General features: G+C 32.0%; 1 protein-coding gene and 3 long non-coding RNA genes across 4 annotated transcripts in view; 3 read left to right on the forward strand and 1 right to left on the reverse strand.

Moving 5' to 3' along the window:
- Positions 1 to 22,447, forward strand: part of LOC133178105 (endoplasmic reticulum membrane-associated RNA degradation protein-like) — a 57,423-nt gene that overhangs the window by 19,721 nt on the left and 15,255 nt on the right. The gene's annotated exons all lie outside the window — the stretch shown is intronic.
- On the forward strand, positions 760 to 6,014 carry LOC133173943 (uncharacterized). Its single transcript, XR_009719077.1, has 4 exons — positions 760 to 889; positions 1,015 to 1,125; positions 2,910 to 3,004; positions 5,902 to 6,014. It is a non-coding gene; the product is annotated as an uncharacterized LOC133173943 (long non-coding RNA).
- Positions 6,460 to 7,406, forward strand: LOC133173951 (uncharacterized). Its single transcript, XR_009719078.1, has 2 exons — positions 6,460 to 6,588; positions 6,749 to 7,406. It is a non-coding gene; the product is annotated as an uncharacterized LOC133173951 (long non-coding RNA).
- On the reverse strand, positions 7,175 to 8,911 carry LOC133173957 (uncharacterized). The gene is made up of 3 exons (XR_009719079.1): positions 8,728 to 8,911; positions 7,935 to 8,081; positions 7,175 to 7,242 (listed from the first exon to the last, which is right to left on the reverse strand). It is a non-coding gene; the product is annotated as an uncharacterized LOC133173957 (long non-coding RNA).

Below are 22,447 nucleotides of genomic sequence, written 5' to 3' on the forward strand. Positions count from 1 at the left end.
AATAAAAAAGAACACCAGCACAAACAACATTATATAAGAAAAATAAAATTGATAAACACAAAATCATTATAAATTAAAGAGAAAGAATGAATTCAAACATATTATTAGTGGTATTACTGTATAATAACCCAACATTTATTAGAATATTTCTTGTTAGTTTATGAGGCGCCGTTTTGGTATTTACTGCCAAAAAGTGATATCACCTATTCGAATAGGTGATATCACCTATTCGAATAGGTGATATCACCTATTCGAATAAGTGATATCACCTATTCAAATTGAATAGGTGATATCACCTATTCGAATAGGTGATATCACTTATTCGAATTGGTGATATCACTTATTCGAATAGGTGATATCACTTATTCGAATAGGTGATATCACCTATTCGAAATGAAAAGGTGATATCACCTATTCGAATAGGTGATATCACCTATTCGTGCTGAATAGGTGATATCACCTATTCGAATAAGTGATATCACCTATTCGAATAAGTGATATCACCTATTCAATTTGAATAGGTGATATCACCAATTCGAATAGGTGATATCACCTATTTGCATTTCTTACAACAATAAATAATGAATGCTCCCTTCCTCAAGATTATCTACATTTTCATTGGAACCAAGCAAATTCGGGCTGCATTAGGGTCTGTAAGTCTCGTCACGTGACTCGCGAGATTTTTCGATAATATTAACTTCCGGGTACCTCACACATGGAGATGCAAGATGTGTATTGCGTTATGCATGTTTATGGTTTACACAAAGCGTATAAGGAAAGTTATGCAGTTGTACAAAGCCGAAGGGTTCTCCGACTTACGATGGATAAATTGAGGGTCGTAAAAGCTTGGGTGCGAGCAAGTAGGAGGAGAATTTCAATCGAAGTACAGGTAAACAAGTCAGAGAATGTCACCTGTTTCTTGGGTATTCTTGGGTAAAATAGAAGTCTTATATTATACATTTGTATCTGATTAGAATAGTTTTGTTATCATCATTACAACTAATTTATTAACAGATTTTTCTTGAAATCGAGGATAATGATGTTATTACCAGCTGATTAAGGAGGAGTAGTGTAAGTGTCAGATGGGTACGAACGTCATCTTGTGACAGCATCACCTTTGTTTGGGTAAATAATTTGTTCAGAATACGCTTCATTTATCAACAGAAATTAAGCTGTTGCATGTCAGTGGGTCTAGTTTTATAAGTATTCAATGTTTGAAAGCACTTATCAGGTCCAGTACAATCTTTTGATTTAGCTATATAGCTTTATTAAGCTATTCAGAATAGATAGAACGTTCTATCGTTAAAATGATATTGTCCTACGGACCCGGTTTAACGATAGAATTTGTTCCGTGTATTCGCAATGTAGCAAAATAAACACGGGCGATAACTCGAATTCTCTGCATTTTGTATGAAGAATCCAGAGAGTTCCGAATGTCAACATGGCGTTAAATTTGAAGCGAGGAAAAAACGTTGAGAAAATGAGTTGAATTTTCGTATATATATGGATTAATTTGTAGGTTAAAAGGCATATACAATCTCAAAAATGTTTGTTATGATTAATTTGGTAGTTATTTTCAATGCAACTCCTTTTGTATTCTTCAAAATCATTTCGGAGTGGATCCACTCCGATTTGCTACATTGCAAGTATATGGGACGTATTCTAACTATGGTGAGGGCTTGTCCCGAGACACAGTTAGATTATTCTAACTATATTCAGAATAGCTTAATTTAGCTATTTTATATCAGTTTTTCTTAAATGTGTACTTTTCTCAGCATGCACAAAAAGTCGCACCTTGGTGCAGTGATGATACTCAACCTTGAACTCATCTGAAATTGATGCATTATAAAACTCACTCATTAAAATCTCCTTGCATTCATGTAATAATTTTTAGGCCCAAATACTGTACAGCAGTCCTCAAAATACTGGAATTTGGGTGAAAATACTGTACATTGTTCATAAAAAAAATGTAAAAAATATCAACCAAAAATCAATGTAAGAGGTTCATTTTTAGCTCTTCTGAGCCAAAGGCCCAAAGAGCTAATGCTATGGCCATTTGTGCGGTGTGCGTAAACTTTTTAGAATATGGGCCATAACTCAAGAACCCTTTGGCCAATTATTGTCAAATTTGTCACAGGGTATCCTTGGGCCAAGGGCTTCCGTTTATACTAAAACTAGGGTTGTGACCCTTAAACAAGGGGAGATAATTAGGAAAATAGAAACAAAAGAGACTTTGTACTCAAAGTTCTAAAAGTTTTTAGGCTACATGCGCAATTGATACAGTTACTTCTTCAATGAAATTATAAAGGAGGCCAATTATGGTCAAGAAGATAATTGATTGGTAATAATTCAGTACAATGAGAAGCAATCATACTTATCCATGCCTCAATGCACACAAGGTAGTGGACAGTTACTCAAATAATAGAAATTTATCTTTTGCTTAAAAGTATTCAAAAGTTGCAAAGTTGGAGATATCTTTGATTTTGCTTGTTGTTTCGATAGCCCATAGCACATATATGAATGGTCAAATACATGCGACTTTTTGTCTATTTCTTACCAAAATAATTTTTGTGAAAAACTGCATATAAATAGCTAAATTAAGCTATTTTGAATAGCTTAATAAAGCTATAAAGCTATTTCAAGCTATATAGCTAAATTAAGAGATTTTACTGGACCTGCTTATTTCCCAACGATAAGACTTTCTTTATATATTCTGCAAATTCTCTCTGCATTTATCATTGAACAAAATTCATATGACTGCAATTATATGACCATACTCTTCAGTTTAGAAAGCATGTTAAAGAGGATATTTTGGTTAAAGTTTTGGTCTGTTAAGGTTTCAGTCTGTTTCAGTGTTTGAAATATTCTTTCATCTTACACAATTGTATACATTAAAATTTATTTTATAGCTAAAGTACAAGAGAACTGCAGCATGTAAGACTACATGTACATCGACTTTGAATAATCTACCTGGTATATCCTCAAAAAGGCAACTCAAATACAGGTATGAAATTGATGTCACAAAATAAGTTTTTGGACTTACATTTACTCTTATAATTCATATACATATAAAGCATATAAAAAATAGAAAAGAATTAAAGGTTCATCAGGTGACAGCTCAATCATGTATGGAATATTATTAGGCCAAATAAAAAAATATGTGTGGTTCCCGTTACCCGACCGTCCCTATTTTAGATCCCCAACCCTTAACTTTTTTCTGGCAATTTTCATATTTATTTTCCGGAATTTTCCGTGATTTCCATCATCCACTTCGGTATTAGTTTTAGTTCCAGCAATGGCGACCTCCATGCAAAAATCGTTTCAACACGTAGTGCAAGTGTTTGATGGTGTTAAATCTAAAGCAAGCTAGCATGGCGCAGCAGTATACCTTTTTCCAGCGCCATGTTTTTTGTTTGTTTGTTTTTTGGTTGCCAAAATTAAATAAATATGCCCAAGAGTGGCGAGATTCAATTAGTTGCTCTGTTTACAGCTGGTTTATAACAAGTGCATGTTGATTAGTCCCTTTATTATTAATGCACGCAAAGGTGTGAAGTCAGGATAGGAAATCACTTCTCGCTTGAAAGCACACAGACAGCTGGCCAGGTAACGTTTTTTGGAGTTAGAGGGAAGATAACATGAGAAAACATTTATTTGATTGCATTGATTATGCAAGAATTATGCAAGTTAATCTATGTGTAAGATAGATTAACTTGTAAATTATTAAATAATTTATATCAGGATCGTTTCTTTTAAACCGAAAGTAGAAAAAAAAAAAACAGTTCATGAGGAAACGTGAAAAAGAAGACTGCTGATTTCACCTGAATAAAGTCAACTTGCAAAACACCAATATATATGAGAAATGAGCTTGGAAGTATGAAGTCTTCAATGAGGCAAAAAGGTTTCATGAAAGGATTTAAAATTTTAATAATATTAAATATTTGTAATTCTGACGAATTTGAATCATTCTATGTCATCTTGCTTAGGTGATTTATTTTGTTTTAAACATTACTGTACAAAGTATAGGTGTCACATTCTTTTCCTCTGACAGCTCTTAAAAGTTTATCGTTCAAAATTTATTATTAAGTAAAATAAGAACTATTCTGGATAAAAGTAATAAATTTCATTTATAAACACTGATTTTAAACAAAAGGATGTTCACCTTGGACTTTATTTTTTACAAAAAGAAAAGATTGTGTTTTCATTATTTTTATGCCCCTGGATCGAAAGATCCCGAGGGTATATTGTTTTTGTCCTGTCTGTCTGTCTGTTTATCTGTTTGTCTATCTGTCTGTTGTCAATTTTAACCTTGCCCATAACTTTTGATTGGTTGGAGCTATGACTTTCATATTTCACATGTGTATTCTTTGTGACAAGACCTTTCTTTGGGTACCATCATATTTGACCTTTTGACCTTGACGTTGGAGTTTGACCCACTTTTGCAAAATTTTATGAGACTTTAACCTTGACCATAACTTCTGAACAGTTGGTGCTTGGGGTTTCGAACTTCACATGTGTATTCTTTGTGACAAGGCCTTTCTTTGAATACCAACAACTATGACCTTTTGACCTTGACCTTAGAGTTTGACCTACTTTTGAAAAACTTTAACCTTGGCTATAACTTTTGAACGGTTGGAGCTAGGGCTTTCATACTTCACATGTGTAATCCTTGTAACAAGACCTTTCTTTGAATACCAACAACTTTGACCTTGACCGTGATGTTTTACTTACTTTTAAAAAACTTTAACTTTTGCCATAACTTTTGAACAGTTGCAGCTAGGGCTTTCAAATTTAACATTTTTTATCTTTTGGCCTGGATTTTGACTTGCATTTGAGAAACTTTAACCTTCGCCATAAGATGCCATATGGGGGCATCAGTGTTTCACAAACACATCTTGTTGATTTAAAAATATTTGTTTCATATTCATAACTAGGGTGCCCCCTACCAATGTTGACTAGTATATTTCACGCCACATCGAAATGCCACTTATTTTCTCCTTCACTCTGTTCATCCACAAATAAAACATTTCTTTTCTGAACCATAGTTGGAAAAGACTGAATTCAAAATAAACAAAACATTTATTAGTTATGATTTATATACTCAGCTCTTCACAAAATATTTCTGTTTTTTCGCATTCTATAATATACAATTTTAGATTTTATATACCTGTACATCATGTATAAAGTTTAAGACTTCCGCAGCAGATTCCGATGGAGAAATCATGATCTATATTTAAGATTTAATGTATAATGCTTAAGATATCCATTAATTTTACTTATAATATACAATTCTGAAATTAATATCATCCTTTAAAAACAAGGACAGCACTTATCATCTTCGTAAAAACTTAACATTCTAAAAAAAGAAAATATAATATCCAAATAACAGTTAAATAATTCAATTTGCTCATGCTGATTTTCTTCAAACATTGTATTTTCTGGATGAGTATGAACTCGAATGAATAGAATCAGCAAACAACTGTTTAAATACCCAAGACATTTTATTCACACATTAAAGCACATATCTAATCCATATGCTTAAGAGAAAACATATCTAACACTCTACACATAAAATAGTTCACTTATGCTAACGAAAAGAAATGGGTATTATTTGGAAAAATTTAGAAAATCATTTTGTTAAAAAAAAAAAAAAAAATCCCTACCCACCTTCCCTATTTTTTTTGGAGGTGTAACCAGAACCACACATATTTTTTGTTTGGCCTTAACGCTGGGTTTCCAAATGTCAAAATTAAGGGTATTCGATATATTCCATACAAGTTGTCAATCATTTATAAGTGATTTGTACAGAGGTTCATTTGCATATAAATGTTGTTAACATTGTTTTACTGTCTTTATTAACTTGTAATACTAAATTTTATAAATTGACAAATTCATTCTTTTTAGAAAGTGCATATAATTTGGAAAAGAGACCATCAATCCACTGGGGGGTATCGCATGAAAGCAATGATTATAGAATATTGTAAGGTTGGAGGATCGAGTTATAGTACAACAGGCAGGCAAGTAATGGTACTTTGTTCTGGAAATTTTTCGCCCCAGTTAAGTTTTATTTTTCTCATTCTGCCCTCCTTACAAGTAGGTGAATTTAAAACGGGACAAATTCGAAGAAGGCAGCATATATCTTTTAAACACAAATGTGTCTGATCAAATTTTAAAAGGGCAAAATTGTTTTCAAGGGTGAAAGAGTGAATATTTTAAAAATTAGAATGGGGTGAAAATATCCAATAATACAGGTTATATGTATTAAAACAGTACATATGCATTTCTCTTTTCTTTAAAATGAAAATAATTTGTTCTGTAAAAGGACAAATTTTGTTCTGATTTGTATCAAATAAATAAATATGTGCCAGATTTATTAGTTTGCAGGCACCTAAGATACCATCAGTTGTGCGTCAAGCTGTGCAAAAATTCTATGTCATGTTACAGAATCTTTCTTAAATACAGGTATATGTCTGCTCATCTGGCAATCTTAGGACATCACTGGATGGTTTTGTTTAAAAAGATTACAGAGTTAACACACACTTCCAGCATGAAGACCAGCCAGTTGCCTCACCTGTCCTGACATTGTTAAAGGTAAATGGCCCTTTCAGAAAAGGATCTGACAATGCAAAGGCTTGCTAATCAATTAAAGATTTCTATTTACTAATAGGTAATTAATATGAATTTCTGTAGCTTAAAAATTTAATGATGTGAATTAAAAGAAATATTTTAATCAAAATTATTTTTATTTCAGTACTTTGTGACAGTGAAAAGATATGGCTTTAAATTACTGCATCAGAGATCAATCCAGGTTATAAATCTGAGGAAAACAATAAAGCATCACTTCGAGCTACTTATATCACTGCCTTAATAAGTTGTATGCATGTGTAACTAACAAAGGACAGTGACCAGTTGTACCTATGATATCAGAGGGCATCCTGAAAAACACTCATCACTAAGAATAGAAAACTTCAAATGACTTTTGTATCAATCCTTTTGAATTTCATCTGGCTTGGAATTTCAGTAGCCTTTAGCATCCTTCAAGCATTTCATGAAGTACATGTACCAATTTGCAGGTATAAAATGTTTGAAACAGATTGCTTGTCCCAAATAAAAAAAAATAAATTCTCTGTCATAAGCAGTTGATTGATATCACAGTTCCACTGGCATAGTATATGTAGTTGAATTGTGCCATTTTTAAGAAAACTTTTCACAAAAACCTGGAAAACATCAGATGGAAAGGAGCATCTACAAGAAAAACAGTGAACACTTTCTTGAATATTAACAATGATATGTCATGTCCATTTACATCCTTTATATAAACTAATTAACCAAATCATAGAGAATTATGTACAAATTTGTCCTTTTGTGTATTCATAGTGTATTAAATTGATTTTACTAATTTATAAATATTTATGTTTTTCACAGTCATTAACATTTACAAATAGAAGTACATATAACATGAAAATATTACATGTTTAGTAGGATAACGTGAAATTGTTATACCACAAAAAACATCGCTGACCTCGCCTCGGTCAGCAATGGTTTTTAAGGGGTAAGAATTTCACATCACCCAAAATAAACAGGTAATATTTTTCTTGTTATAGAATGCATTTTAAAGAAAACAACAAGGTGAAACGAACGTGCAAACATTCTGCACAGTTAACATTTTTATTACTATATATACTGTTACCCGTAGTCATGCATTTTCAACCATTGGGATGTAATGTCTGGCATGCAGTATGGTAATAGTACTTGTTAACAAATGTTTTTTAAACCAATCAAATTTGACTATTTAACATGAAAGTGTATAACAAATTTATCTTGCATAATGGTGTTGTAAGTAACCATGGAATGTGAGCTTGTGTGAACTTGATCCTGAATTATTAAGTTTTGAATATTGTAATAAAGAATTGTGCAGCCTAAACTTTAACTTGTACCTGATTTAAATGGAGTTCCGTCATTAACAAGTTGGAAGTTGTTACACTCTCCATGAGTATAATAACTGGGGGATCTGCTTCATTTGCAGATACATGGATAAAGCATTCACTCAAAGCGCTGTCCCTTTTTCAGTACCTTGTGCAGCCCTGTAATATGTTATGACAAATGGAGAAAAATGCCTATTTCAAGAAAAAAAAAGTCTGTCTCATAATTGTAGAAGTATTGGAAAAGGGGGGGGGGGGTCATGAAACTTTGCAGTTAATACAGTTTGTATGTGTAAATGAAAAAAATGCCTTCTTCTTTGTAGAATAAAAAATAATTATTTTTTGAGTGTATGTGACCATTTTTATTTCTGAATAGACAGGGTAGCCTACAGAATGACCAATTTTGAGCTGACCATTTTTATTTATTGTAGTAATTAAATTTAAAAAAAATGTGTTTTCTACAAAGATCATATGTTATCGACGTGGTATTCAACTTTGTATTCCCATGGTCGATGCATTTGGGTACATCGATTTTTTTATTTGCTTTCAATGACATCGCATTCAATATCCCAATCTCATGTATACCTGTCCAATACTCCAAATTATACCATATTGTAAGCTAAATCAATGCTTTAAATTTATGAAACCAATCTGTAGATAAGCGTACCTTTTGAATACAGACGATTTTAGAATAAAAACGATTTAATTTTCCCTTTATGCTTAAGTATGTTGGCTAATCTTGGCCCCCTCGGAATAGCTTGTGTTTACGTTATGTAATGAAAAAATAAAGCAATTAAACGCTATTTACCTGCATCTATCAATCCATTTTCTCCTCTTCTTTGCAACAATCGGGAATCAAAACAAACTACAAGTTTAATAATTCCACTGCGATGCTTACAACTTAAGTAATCCATTGTCTCCAAGAACGCTCAGGTACCCGGGAGTTATAAAACGAAAGTGAAAGTCAACGAGACTTACAGACCCTTTGAATTTTCCTATAGTATGCATGATAGATAAGTGTAATAAATATAATTTGTGAGCAAAACAAACTACAAATTCTACTGGGCTGCTTAAAACTAAATGCGAAGCTGTAATCCATTGTCTGCAAGAATGGTAAATTATAAAACGAAAGTGAAAGTAAATGAGAATTTCAAGGTATCACACCGGTAATTGACCAATCAAAATGTACTTAGTCAATTGTAGTTCCATACACAATAAAGAAATATTTTTTTTATTGTGAGAATTTTTTTAATTTCCCTTATTCTATTTTTACATTTTTGGTATCTGTGCTTAGGATATTTTATGTACTTTGTAAAATATTAAAGGTTTTTGACAGGAACTATTTCTTTCGGGGCATAGGAGGCCACTTCCTGGGGTGCACACAGGATGTTTATAAACACATTGAATACACGTGGTTTTGAGGGTATTCCTGTTTGCGGATGGAAAAAATCAGAAAATGCCGTGTAGGTACCCTATTTTTTGGTGTCAGCTGATGTGACTGGTAACGTTTAACACTTTCTGCTAAATATTTTTTCATGAATTCGAATACCTGATTTTTAATGATTTTTTATTCTATATAGAATTACATAGTGAAAACAATTACCGGTGTGATACCTTGAAGGTGATTGTGTAAAATCATCTACACCCATATTAAAGGCAATTTTAATTTTATAAAGGCATCTTTCAACAAAATATGTCATTTTATTAACTTTCTGTGTGAAAGCACATATTTTTAGATTTAGAAGCAGGGTTGACATTAATTTATACAGATTTCTATGTAAAATACTAATAATATGTCATGTTTTACCCTCAAAACTCCAAATTATGACTTTCAAAGTAGGATTATGCATCTGACATGTAGAAAGAAGTTAGAAAATGTTGGTTTTTTATTTTAGATGACTTTAAACTCTGTGCACCACCTGACCGCAGTCAATTATAGTGTCTACAGACTTTGCCGTAAAAGCGCTTTAGGCTGATTTTTTCAAGAAAAGACTAATTCTGGGTTTGCGAATGAGTTTTCAACAAAAGCAACAACTGCGATAAAATGTGAAGAAGTAAAACATGTTTTTAAAAAGTGTTAAATTTTACAGAGACTGGGTTTACTTTCATTTTATTCACCTTAAGTGATTCATTTATTACTGGAATGGAGGCATAGAAATAATGAAATGAGTTAAATTTGTCTAATAAAAGTAAAGTACAAATAAAATTTATTAAGAATTTTTCAAAAATAAGAAGCTTATGACCAAAAATGCATAAATACTGTCAGGGCATGAGAGTGAATACTTATTCTGAGTCCCAACCATGCATCACACATATAGTGCAGAATGTCACTTAGCACCATGGTATGCCTGTTATGGTTCTCTAGACTTTTTCCATGCTTTCGCAGCTGACATTCAAGATTTTTCAGTTTGCCGGAGAATGTTTTTTGTCATTTTACCACTTTTATGTAGGTGTTGACCCTCTCTTTTAAATTAAGTCTCAGTCAGGATGTTTATTTTAGCATGATTTGTCAAGCACATTAATGTACTGAAATATTAATAAATTACAAATTAAAGTGATGAAGAAATTTGACATATTTACACAATCAAAATATCAGAATAACCATAATTCAGCTAATAAAGTGCCCTGTTCTTCTTTTGTCACTTCCTATAAATTTTATCAGCAGTTTTTGTACACCCACCCACCTCCAAGAATCATGGAGGATGGCCTGATATTAGTTTATTTGTTGCATTTATTCACATTTAAAAGTGTTAAGACCCATAAAAATGTTTAAGATTTATATTTTTGAATTTAAATGTTGAATTTTTATGTAAATTTGGTGAAACAAAAAGCTGTAATCTTGAATTAATCATGCAAATTCATCAAACATCTTTGAAATTCCTGAGTAATTGAATGAAAAGAGAATAATTATGTATGTTCAATTGGAATTTCATGGCTAATTTGTGTCTGCAGAGAAAGCCAGTTACATAAATCACAACAATAAATTACATCTGAATTGTTTTCTCCATTTTCTTATCATCAAAGCAAGTTTAATGGAGTGTCAGAGCTGTCCAGAACCTCCCCAGATGCTGATATCATTTGGACTGCCCTGTGTTACAACACAGCTTTTAGATAAACTTCTGCATAGCAGGTTGTAGACAAGTACCTAGGCTTTATTTGGAACATAAATTGACCAGATGCAGATTTTATTATCAGCCTAATATTTAAGAATTTCTGTAAATTCTGTCATTCTTAGGAGGGTAAAATGCAATTTTGTTATGTAATAATTGCATAATGGTCTCAGACTTGTGAATTATTTTTTGTTTGTTGTGAAGAACAGTGCATATACTCTCCATGGATACAAAATTGGTTGCCAGGCTTAGTTTATTAAGGATGAAATTCTGCTTCAAAATATGCACAAAAAACTTCTGTCAGAGTGCTCAGTGTGTATTCTTGACAGCTCTGGAGTAAGGGAGATAAATGCATCATATCTCCAGCAATAATGGGAATTAGATCCCCAGACTTCAGGATGTTAGTGACAGTTATTTAAGAAATCTCAGGTGCAAAAATGAAAAAAATCTGACAACTTCAAAGGTCCTTCAAGGTATCACACCGGTAATTGACCAATCAAAATGTACTTAGTCAATTGTAGTTCCATACACAATAAAGAAATATTTTTTTTATTGTGAGAATTTTTTTAATTTCCCTTATTCTATTTTTACATTTTTGGTATCTGTGCTTAGGATATTTTATGTACTTTGTAAAATATTAAAGGTTTTTGACAGGAACTATTTCTTTCGGGGCATAGGAGGCCACTTCCTGGGGTGCACACAGGATGTTTATAAACACATTGAATACACGTGGTTTTGAGGGTATTCCTGTTTGCGGATGGAAAAAATCAGAAAATGCCGTGTAGGTACCCTATTTTTTGGTGTCAGCTGATGTGACTGGTAACGTTTAACACTTTCTGCTAAATATTTTTTCATGAATTCGAATACCTGATTTTTAATGATTTTTTATTCTATATAGAATTACATAGTGAAAACAATTACCGGTGTGATACCTTGAAGGTGATTGTGTAAAATCATCTACACCCATATTAAAGGCAATTTTAATTTTATAAAGGCATCTTTCAACAAAATATGTCATTTTATTAACTTTCTGTGTGAAAGCACATATTTTTAGATTTAGAAGCAGGGTTGACATTAATTTATACAGATTTCTATGTAAAATACTAATAATATGTCATGTTTTACCCTCAAAACTCCAAATTATGACTTTCAAAGTAGGATTATGCATCTGACATGTAGAAAGAAGTTAGAAAATGTTGGTTTTTTATTTTAGATGACTTTAAACTCTGTGCACCACCTGACCGCAGTCAATTATAGTGTCTACAGACTTTGCCGTAAAAGCGCTTTAGGCTGATTTTTTCAAGAAAAGACTAATTCTGGGTTTGCGAATGAGTTTTCAACAAAAGCAACAACTGCGATAAAATGTGAAGAAGTAAAACATGTTTTTAAAAAGTGTTAAATTTTACAGAGACTGGGTTTACTTTCATTTTATTCACCTTAAGTGATTCATTTATTACTGGAATGGAGGCATAGAAATAATGAAATGAGTTAAATTTGTCTAATAAAAGTAAAGTACAAATAAAATTTATTAAGAATTTTTCAAAAATAAGAAGCTTATGACCAAAAATGCATAAATACTGTCAGGGCATGAGAGTGAATACTTATTCTGAGTCCCAACCATGCATCACACATATAGTGCAGAATGTCACTTAGCACCATGGTATGCCTGTTATGGTTCTCTAGACTTTTTCCATGCTTTCGCAGCTGACATTCAAGATTTTTCAGTTTGCCGGAGAATGTTTTTTGTCATTTTACCACTTTTATGTAGGTGTTGACCCTCTCTTTTAAATTAAGTCTCAGTCAGGATGTTTATTTTAGCATGATTTGTCAAGCACATTAATGTACTGAAATATTAATAAATTACAAATTAAAGTGATGAAGAAATTTGACATATTTACACAATCAAAATATCAGAATAACCATAATTCAGCTAATAAAGTGCCCTGTTCTTCTTTTGTCACTTCCTATAAATTTTATCAGCAGTTTTTGTACACCCACCCACCTCCAAGAATCATGGAGGATGGCCTGATATTAGTTTATTTGTTGCATTTATTCACATTTAAAAGTGTTAAGACCCATAAAAATGTTTAAGATTTATATTTTTGAATTTAAATGTTGAATTTTTATGTAAATTTGGTGAAACAAAAAGCTGTAATCTTGAATTAATCATGCAAATTCATCAAACATCTTTGAAATTCCTGAGTAATTGAATGAAAAGAGAATAATTATGTATGTTCAATTGGAATTTCATGGCTAATTTGTGTCTGCAGAGAAAGCCAGTTACATAAATCACAACAATAAATTACATCTGAATTGTTTTCTCCATTTTCTTATCATCAAAGCAAGTTTAATGGAGTGTCAGAGCTGTCCAGAACCTCCCCAGATGCTGATATCATTTGGACTGCCCTGTGTTACAACACAGCTTTTAGATAAACTTCTGCATAGCAGGTTGTAGACAAGTACCTAGGCTTTATTTGGAACATAAATTGACCAGATGCAGATTTTATTATCAGCCTAATATTTAAGAATTTCTGTAAATTCTGTCATTCTTAGGAGGGTAAAATGCAATTTTGTTATGTAATAATTGCATAATGGTCTCAGACTTGTGAATTATTTTTTGTTTGTTGTGAAGAACAGTGCATATACTCTCCATGGATACAAAATTGGTTGCCAGGCTTAGTTTATTAAGGATGAAATTCTGCTTCAAAATATGCACAAAAAACTTCTGTCAGAGTGCTCAGTGTGTATTCTTGACAGCTCTGGAGTAAGGGAGATAAATGCATCATATCTCCAGCAATAATGGGAATTAGATCCCCAGACTTCAGGATGTTAGTGACAGTTATTTAAGAAATCTCAGGTGCAAAAATGAAAAAAATCTGACAACTTCAAAGGTCCTTCAAGGTATCACACCGGTAATTGACCAATCAAAATGTACTTAGTCAATTGTAGTTCCATACACAATAAAGAAATATTTTTTTTATTGTGAGAATTTTTTTAATTTCCCTTATTCTATTTTTACATTTTTGGTATCTGTGCTTAGGATATTTTATGTACTTTGTAAAATATTAAAGGTTTTTGACAGGAACTATTTCTTTCGGGGCATAGGAGGCCACTTCCTGGGGTGCACACAGGATGTTTATAAACACATTGAATACACGTGGTTTTGAGGGTATTCCTGTTTGCGGATGGAAAAAATCAGAAAATGCTGTGTAGGTACCCTATTTTTTGGTGTCAGCTGATGTGACTGGTAACGTTTAACACTTTCTGCTAAATATTTTTTCATGAATTCGAATACCTGATTTTTAATGATTTTTTATTCTATATAGAATTACATAGTGAAAACAATTACCGGTGTGATACCTTGAAGGTGATTGTGTAAAATCATCTACACCCATATTAAAGGCAATTTTAATTTTATAAAGGCATCTTTCAACAAAATATGTCATTTTATTAACTTTCTGTGTGAAAGCACATATTTTTAGATTTAGAAGCAGGGTTGACATTAATTTATACAGATTTCTATGTAAAATACTAATAATATGTCATGTTTTACCCTCAAAACTCCAAATTATGACTTTCAAAGTAGGATTATGCATCTGACATGTAGAAAGAAGTTAGAAAATGTTGGTTTTTTATTTTAGATGACTTTAAACTCTGTGCACCACCTGACCGCAGTCAATTATAGTGTCTACAGACTTTGCCGTAAAAGCGCTTTAGGCTGATTTTTTCAAGAAAAGACTAATTCTGGGTTTGCGAATGAGTTTTCAACAAAAGCAACAACTGCGATAAAATGTGAAGAAGTAAAACATGTTTTTAAAAAGTGTTAAATTTTACAGAGACTGGGTTTACTTTCATTTTATTCACCTTAAGTGATTCATTTATTACTGGAATGGAGGCATAGAAATAATGAAATGAGTTAAATTTGTCTAATAAAAGTAAAGTACAAATAAAATTTATTAAGAATTTTTCAAAAATAAGAAGCTTATGACCAAAAATGCATAAATACTGTCAGGGCATGAGAGTGAATACTTATTCTGAGTCCCAACCATGCATCACACATATAGTGCAGAATGTCACTTAGCACCATGGTATGCCTGTTATGGTTCTCTAGACTTTTTCCATGCTTTCGCAGCTGACATTCAAGATTTTTCAGTTTGCCGGAGAATGTTTTTTGTCATTTTACCACTTTTATGTAGGTGTTGACCCTCTCTTTTAAATTAAGTCTCAGTCAGGATGTTTATTTTAGCATGATTTGTCAAGCACATTAATGTACTGAAATATTAATAAATTACAAATTAAAGTGATGAAGAAATTTGACATATTTACACAATCAAAATATCAGAATAACCATAATTCAGCTAATAAAGTGCCCTGTTCTTCTTTTGTCACTTCCTATAAATTTTATCAGCAGTTTTTGTACACCCACCCACCTCCAAGAATCATGGAGGATGGCCTGATATTAGTTTATTTGTTGCATTTATTCACATTTAAAAGTGTTAAGACCCATAAAAATGTTTAAGATTTATATTTTTGAATTTAAATGTTGAATTTTTATGTAAATTTGGTGAAACAAAAAGCTGTAATCTTGAATTAATCATGCAAATTCATCAAACATCTTTGAAATTCCTGAGTAATTGAATGAAAAGAGAATAATTATGTATGTTCAATTGGAATTTCATGGCTAATTTGTGTCTGCAGAGAAAGCCAGTTACATAAATCACAACAATAAATTACATCTGAATTGTTTTCTCCATTTTCTTATCATCAAAGCAAGTTTAATGGAGTGTCAGAGCTGTCCAGAACCTCCCCAGATGCTGATATCATTTGGACTGCCCTGTGTTACAACACAGCTTTTAGATAAACTTCTGCATAGCAGGTTGTAGACAAGTACCTAGGCTTTATTTGGAACATAAATTGACCAGATGCAGATTTTATTATCAGCCTAATATTTAAGAATTTCTGTAAATTCTGTCATTCTTAGGAGGGTAAAATGCAATTTTGTTATGTAATAATTGCATAATGGTCTCAGACTTGTGAATTATTTTTTGTTTGTTGTGAAGAACAGTGCATATACTCTCCATGGATACAAAATTGGTTGCCAGGCTTAGTTTATTAAGGATGAAATTCTGCTTCAAAATATGCACAAAAAACTTCTGTCAGAGTGCTCAGTGTGTATTCTTGACAGCTCTGGAGTAAGGGAGATAAATGCATCATATCTCCAGCAATAATGGGAATTAGATCCCCAGACTTCAGGATGTTAGTGACAGTTATTTAAGAAATCTCAGGTGCAAAAATGAAAAAAATCTGACAACTTCAAAGGTCCTTCAAGGTATCACACCGGTAATTGACCAATCAAAATGTACTTAGTCAATTGTAGTTCCATACACAATAAAGAAATATTTTTTTTATTGTGAGAATTTTTTTAATTTCCCTTATTCTATTTTTACATTTTTGGTATCTGTGCTTAGGATATTTTATGTACTTTGTAAAATATTAAAGGTTTTTGACAGGAACTATTTCTTTCGGGGCATAGGAGGCCACTTCCTGGGGTGCACACAGGATGTTTATAAACACATTGAATACACGTGGTTTTGAGGGTATTCCTGTTTGCGGATGGAAAAAATCAGAAAATGCCGTGTAGGTACCCTATTTTTTGGTGTCAGCTGATGTGACTGGTAACGTTTAACACTTTCTGCTAAATATTTTTTCATGAATTCGAATACCTGATTTTTAATGATTTTTTATTCTATATAGAATTACATAGTGAAAACAATTACCGGTGTGATACCTTGAAGGTGATTGTGTAAAATCATCTACACCCATATTAAAGGCAATTTTAATTTTATAAAGGCATCTTTCAACAAAATATGTCATTTTATTAACTTTCTGTGTGAAAGCACATATTTTTAGATTTAGAAGCAGGGTTGACATTAATTTATACAGATTTCTATGTAAAATACTAATAATATGTCATGTTTTACCCTCAAAACTCCAAATTATGACTTTCAAAGTAGGATTATGCATCTGACATGTAGAAAGAAGTTAGAAAATGTTGGTTTTTTATTTTAGATGACTTTAAACTCTGTGCACCACCTGACCGCAGTCAATTATAGTGTCTACAGACTTTGCCGTAAAAGCGCTTTAGGCTGATTTTTTCAAGAAAAGACTAATTCTGGGTTTGCGAATGAGTTTTCAACAAAAGCAACAACTGCGATAAAATGTGAAGAAGTAAAACATGTTTTTAAAAAGTGTTAAATTTTACAGAGACTGGGTTTACTTTCATTTTATTCACCTTAAGTGATTCATTTATTACTGGAATGGAGGCATAGAAATAATGAAATGAGTTAAATTTGTCTAATAAAAGTAAAGTACAAATAAAATTTATTAAGAATTTTTCAAAAATAAGAAGCTTATGACCAAAAATGCATAAATACTGTCAGGGCATGAGAGTGAATACTTATTCTGAGTCCCAACCATGCATCACACATATAGTGCAGAATGTCACTTAGCACCATGGTATGCCTGTTATGGTTCTCTAGACTTTTTCCATGCTTTCGCAGCTGACATTCAAGATTTTTCAGTTTGCCGGAGAATGTTTTTTGTCATTTTACCACTTTTATGTAGGTGTTGACCCTCTCTTTTAAATTAAGTCTCAGTCAGGATGTTTATTTTAGCATGATTTGTCAAGCACATTAATGTACTGAAATATTAATAAATTACAAATTAAAGTGATGAAGAAATTTGACATATTTACACAATCAAAATATCAGAATAACCATAATTCAGCTAATAAAGTGCCCTGTTCTTCTTTTGTCACTTCCTATAAATTTTATCAGCAGTTTTTGTACACCCACCCACCTCCAAGAATCATGGAGGATGGCCTGATATTAGTTTATTTGTTGCATTTATTCACATTTAAAAGTGTTAAGACCCATAAAAATGTTTAAGATTTATATTTTTGAATTTAAATGTTGAATTTTTATGTAAATTTGGTGAAACAAAAAGCTGTAATCTTGAATTAATCATGCAAATTCATCAAACATCTTTGAAATTCCTGAGTAATTGAATGAAAAGAGAATAATTATGTATGTTCAATTGGAATTTCATGGCTAATTTGTGTCTGCAGAGAAAGCCAGTTACATAAATCACAACAATAAATTACATCTGAATTGTTTTCTCCATTTTCTTATCATCAAAGCAAGTTTAATGGAGTGTCAGAGCTGTCCAGAACCTCCCCAGATGCTGATATCATTTGGACTGCCCTGTGTTACAACACAGCTTTTAGATAAACTTCTGCATAGCAGGTTGTAGACAAGTACCTAGGCTTTATTTGGAACATAAATTGACCAGATGCAGATTTTATTATCAGCCTAATATTTAAGAATTTCTGTAAATTCTGTCATTCTTAGGAGGGTAAAATGCAATTTTGTTATGTAATAATTGCATAATGGTCTCAGACTTGTGAATTATTTTTTGTTTGTTGTGAAGAACAGTGCATATACTCTCCATGGATACAAAATTGGTTGCCAGGCTTAGTTTATTAAGGATGAAATTCTGCTTCAAAATATGCACAAAAAACTTCTGTCAGAGTGCTCAGTGTGTATTCTTGACAGCTCTGGAGTAAGGGAGATAAATGCATCATATCTCCAGCAATAATGGGAATTAGATCCCCAGACTTCAGGATGTTAGTGACAGTTATTTAAGAAATCTCAGGTGCAAAAATGAAAAAAATCTGACAACTTCAAAGGTCCTTCAAGGTATCACACCGGTAATTGACCAATCAAAATGTACTTAGTCAATTGTAGTTCCATACACAATAAAGAAATATTTTTTTTATTGTGAGAATTTTTTTAATTTCCCTTATTCTATTTTTACATTTTTGGTATCTGTGCTTAGGATATTTTATGTACTTTGTAAAATATTAAAGGTTTTTGACAGGAACTATTTCTTTCGGGGCATAGGAGGCCACTTCCTGGGGTGCACACAGGATGTTTATAAACACATTGAATACACGTGGTTTTGAGGGTATTCCTGTTTGCGGATGGAAAAAATCAGAAAATGCCGTGTAGGTACCCTATTTTTTGGTGTCAGCTGATGTGACTGGTAACGTTTAACACTTTCTGCTAAATATTTTTTCATGAATTCGAATACCTGATTTTTAATGATTTTTTATTCTATATAGAATTACATAGTGAAAACAATTACCGGTGTGATACCTTGAAGGTGATTGTGTAAAATCATCTACACCCATATTAAAGGCAATTTTAATTTTATAAAGGCATCTTTCAACAAAATATGTCATTTTATTAACTTTCTGTGTGAAAGCACATATTTTTAGATTTAGAAGCAGGGTTGACATTAATTTATACAGATTTCTATGTAAAATACTAATAATATGTCATGTTTTACCCTCAAAACTCCAAATTATGACTTTCAAAGTAGGATTATGCATCTGACATGTAGAAAGAAGTTAGAAAATGTTGGTTTTTTATTTTAGATGACTTTAAACTCTGTGCACCACCTGACCGCAGTCAATTATAGTGTCTACAGACTTTGCCGTAAAAGCGCTTTAGGCTGATTTTTTCAAGAAAAGACTAATTCTGGGTTTGCGAATGAGTTTTCAACAAAAGCAACAACTGCGATAAAATGTGAAGAAGTAAAACATGTTTTTAAAAAGTGTTAAATTTTACAGAGACTGGGTTTACTTTCATTTTATTCACCTTAAGTGATTCATTTATTACTGGAATGGAGGCATAGAAATAATGAAATGAGTTAAATTTGTCTAATAAAAGTAAAGTACAAATAAAATTTATTAAGAATTTTTCAAAAATAAGAAGCTTATGACCAAAAATGCATAAATACTGTCAGGGCATGAGAGTGAATACTTATTCTGAGTCCCAACCATGCATCACACATATAGTGCAGAATGTCACTTAGCACCATGGTATGCCTGTTATGGTTCTCTAGACTTTTTCCATGCTTTCGCAGCTGACATTCAAGATTTTTCAGTTTGCCGGAGAATGTTTTTTGTCATTTTACCACTTTTATGTAGGTGTTGACCCTCTCTTTTAAATTAAGTCTCAGTCAGGATGTTTATTTTAGCATGATTTGTCAAGCACATTAATGTACTGAAATATTAATAAATTACAAATTAAAGTGATGAAGAAATTTGACATATTTACACAATCAAAATATCAGAATAACCATAATTCAGCTAATAAAGTGCCCTGTTCTTCTTTTGTCACTTCCTATAAATTTTATCAGCAGTTTTTGTACACCCACCCACCTCCAAGAATCATGGAGGATGGCCTGATATTAGTTTATTTGTTGCATTTATTCACATTTAAAAGTGTTAAGACCCATAAAAATGTTTAAGATTTATATTTTTGAATTTAAATGTTGAATTTTTATGTAAATTTGGTGAAACAAAAAGCTGTAATCTTGAATTAATCATGCAAATTCATCAAACATCTTTGAAATTCCTGAGTAATTGAATGAAAAGAGAATAATTATGTATGTTCAATTGGAATTTCATGGCTAATTTGTGTCTGCAGAGAAAGCCAGTTACATAAATCACAACAATAAATTACATCTGAATTGTTTTCTCCATTTTCTTATCATCAAAGCAAGTTTAATGGAGTGTCAGAGCTGTCCAGAACCTCCCCAGATGCTGATATCATTTGGACTGCCCTGTGTTACAACACAGCTTTTAGATAAACTTCTGCATAGCAGGTTGTAGACAAGTACCTAGGCTTTATTTGGAACATAAATTGACCAGATGCAGATTTTATTATCAGCCTAATATTTAAGAATTTCTGTAAATTCTGTCATTCTTAGGAGGGTAAAATGCAATTTTGTTATGTAATAATTGCATAATGGTCTCAGACTTGTGAATTATTTTTTGTTTGTTGTGAAGAACAGTGCATATACTCTCCATGGATACAAAATTGGTTGCCAGGCTTAGTTTATTAAGGATGAAATTCTGCTTCAAAATATGCACAAAAAACTTCTGTCAGAGTGCTCAGTGTGTATTCTTGACAGCTCTGGAGTAAGGGAGATAAATGCATCATATCTCCAGCAATAATGGGAATTAGATCCCCAGACTTCAGGATGTTAGTGACAGTTATTTAAGAAATCTCAGGTGCAAAAATGAAAAAAATCTGACAACTTCAAAGGTCCTTCAAGGTATCACACCGGTAATTGACCAATCAAAATGTACTTAGTCAATTGTAGTTCCATACACAATAAAGAAATATTTTTTTTATTGTGAGAATTTTTTTAATTTCCCTTATTCTATTTTTACATTTTTGGTATCTGTGCTTAGGATATTTTATGTACTTTGTAAAATATTAAAGGTTTTTGACAGGAACTATTTCTTTCGGGGCATAGGAGGCCACTTCCTGGGGTGCACACAGGATGTTTATAAACACATTGAATACACGTGGTTTTGAGGGTATTCCTGTTTGCGGATGGAAAAAATCAGAAAATGCCGTGTAGGTACCCTATTTTTTGGTGTCAGCTGATGTGACTGGTAACGTTTAACACTTTCTGCTAAATATTTTTTCATGAATTCGAATACCTGATTTTTAATGATTTTTTATTCTATATAGAATTACATAGTGAAAACAATTACCGGTGTGATACCTTGAAGGTGATTGTGTAAAATCATCTACACCCATATTAAAGGCAATTTTAATTTTATAAAGGCATCTTTCAACAAAATATGTCATTTTATTAACTTTCTGTGTGAAAGCACATATTTTTAGATTTAGAAGCAGGGTTGACATTAATTTATACAGATTTCTATGTAAAATACTAATAATATGTCATGTTTTACCCTCAAAACTCCAAATTATGACTTTCAAAGTAGGATTATGCATCTGACATGTAGAAAGAAGTTAGAAAATGTTGGTTTTTTATTTTAGATGACTTTAAACTCTGTGCACCACCTGACCGCAGTCAATTATAGTGTCTACAGACTTTGCCGTAAAAGCGCTTTAGGCTGATTTTTTCAAGAAAAGACTAATTCTGGGTTTGCGAATGAGTTTTCAACAAAAGCAACAACTGCGATAAAATGTGAAGAAGTAAAACATGTTTTTAAAAAGTGTTAAATTTTACAGAGACTGGGTTTACTTTCATTTTATTCACCTTAAGTGATTCATTTATTACTGGAATGGAGGCATAGAAATAATGAAATGAGTTAAATTTGTCTAATAAAAGTAAAGTACAAATAAAATTTATTAAGAATTTTTCAAAAATAAGAAGCTTATGACCAAAAATGCATAAATACTGTCAGGGCATGAGAGTGAATACTTATTCTGAGTCCCAACCATGCATCACACATATAGTGCAGAATGTCACTTAGCACCATGGTATGCCTGTTATGGTTCTCTAGACTTTTTCCATGCTTTCGCAGCT

Source organism: Saccostrea echinata, unplaced genomic scaffold (genome assembly GCF_033153115.1).
Source record: "Saccostrea echinata isolate AGI-Se365-2 ecotype Australia unplaced genomic scaffold, CSIRO_AGI_Sech_v1 ptg000002l, whole genome shotgun sequence".
Taxonomy (NCBI): domain Eukaryota; kingdom Metazoa; phylum Mollusca; class Bivalvia; order Ostreida; family Ostreidae; genus Saccostrea; species Saccostrea echinata.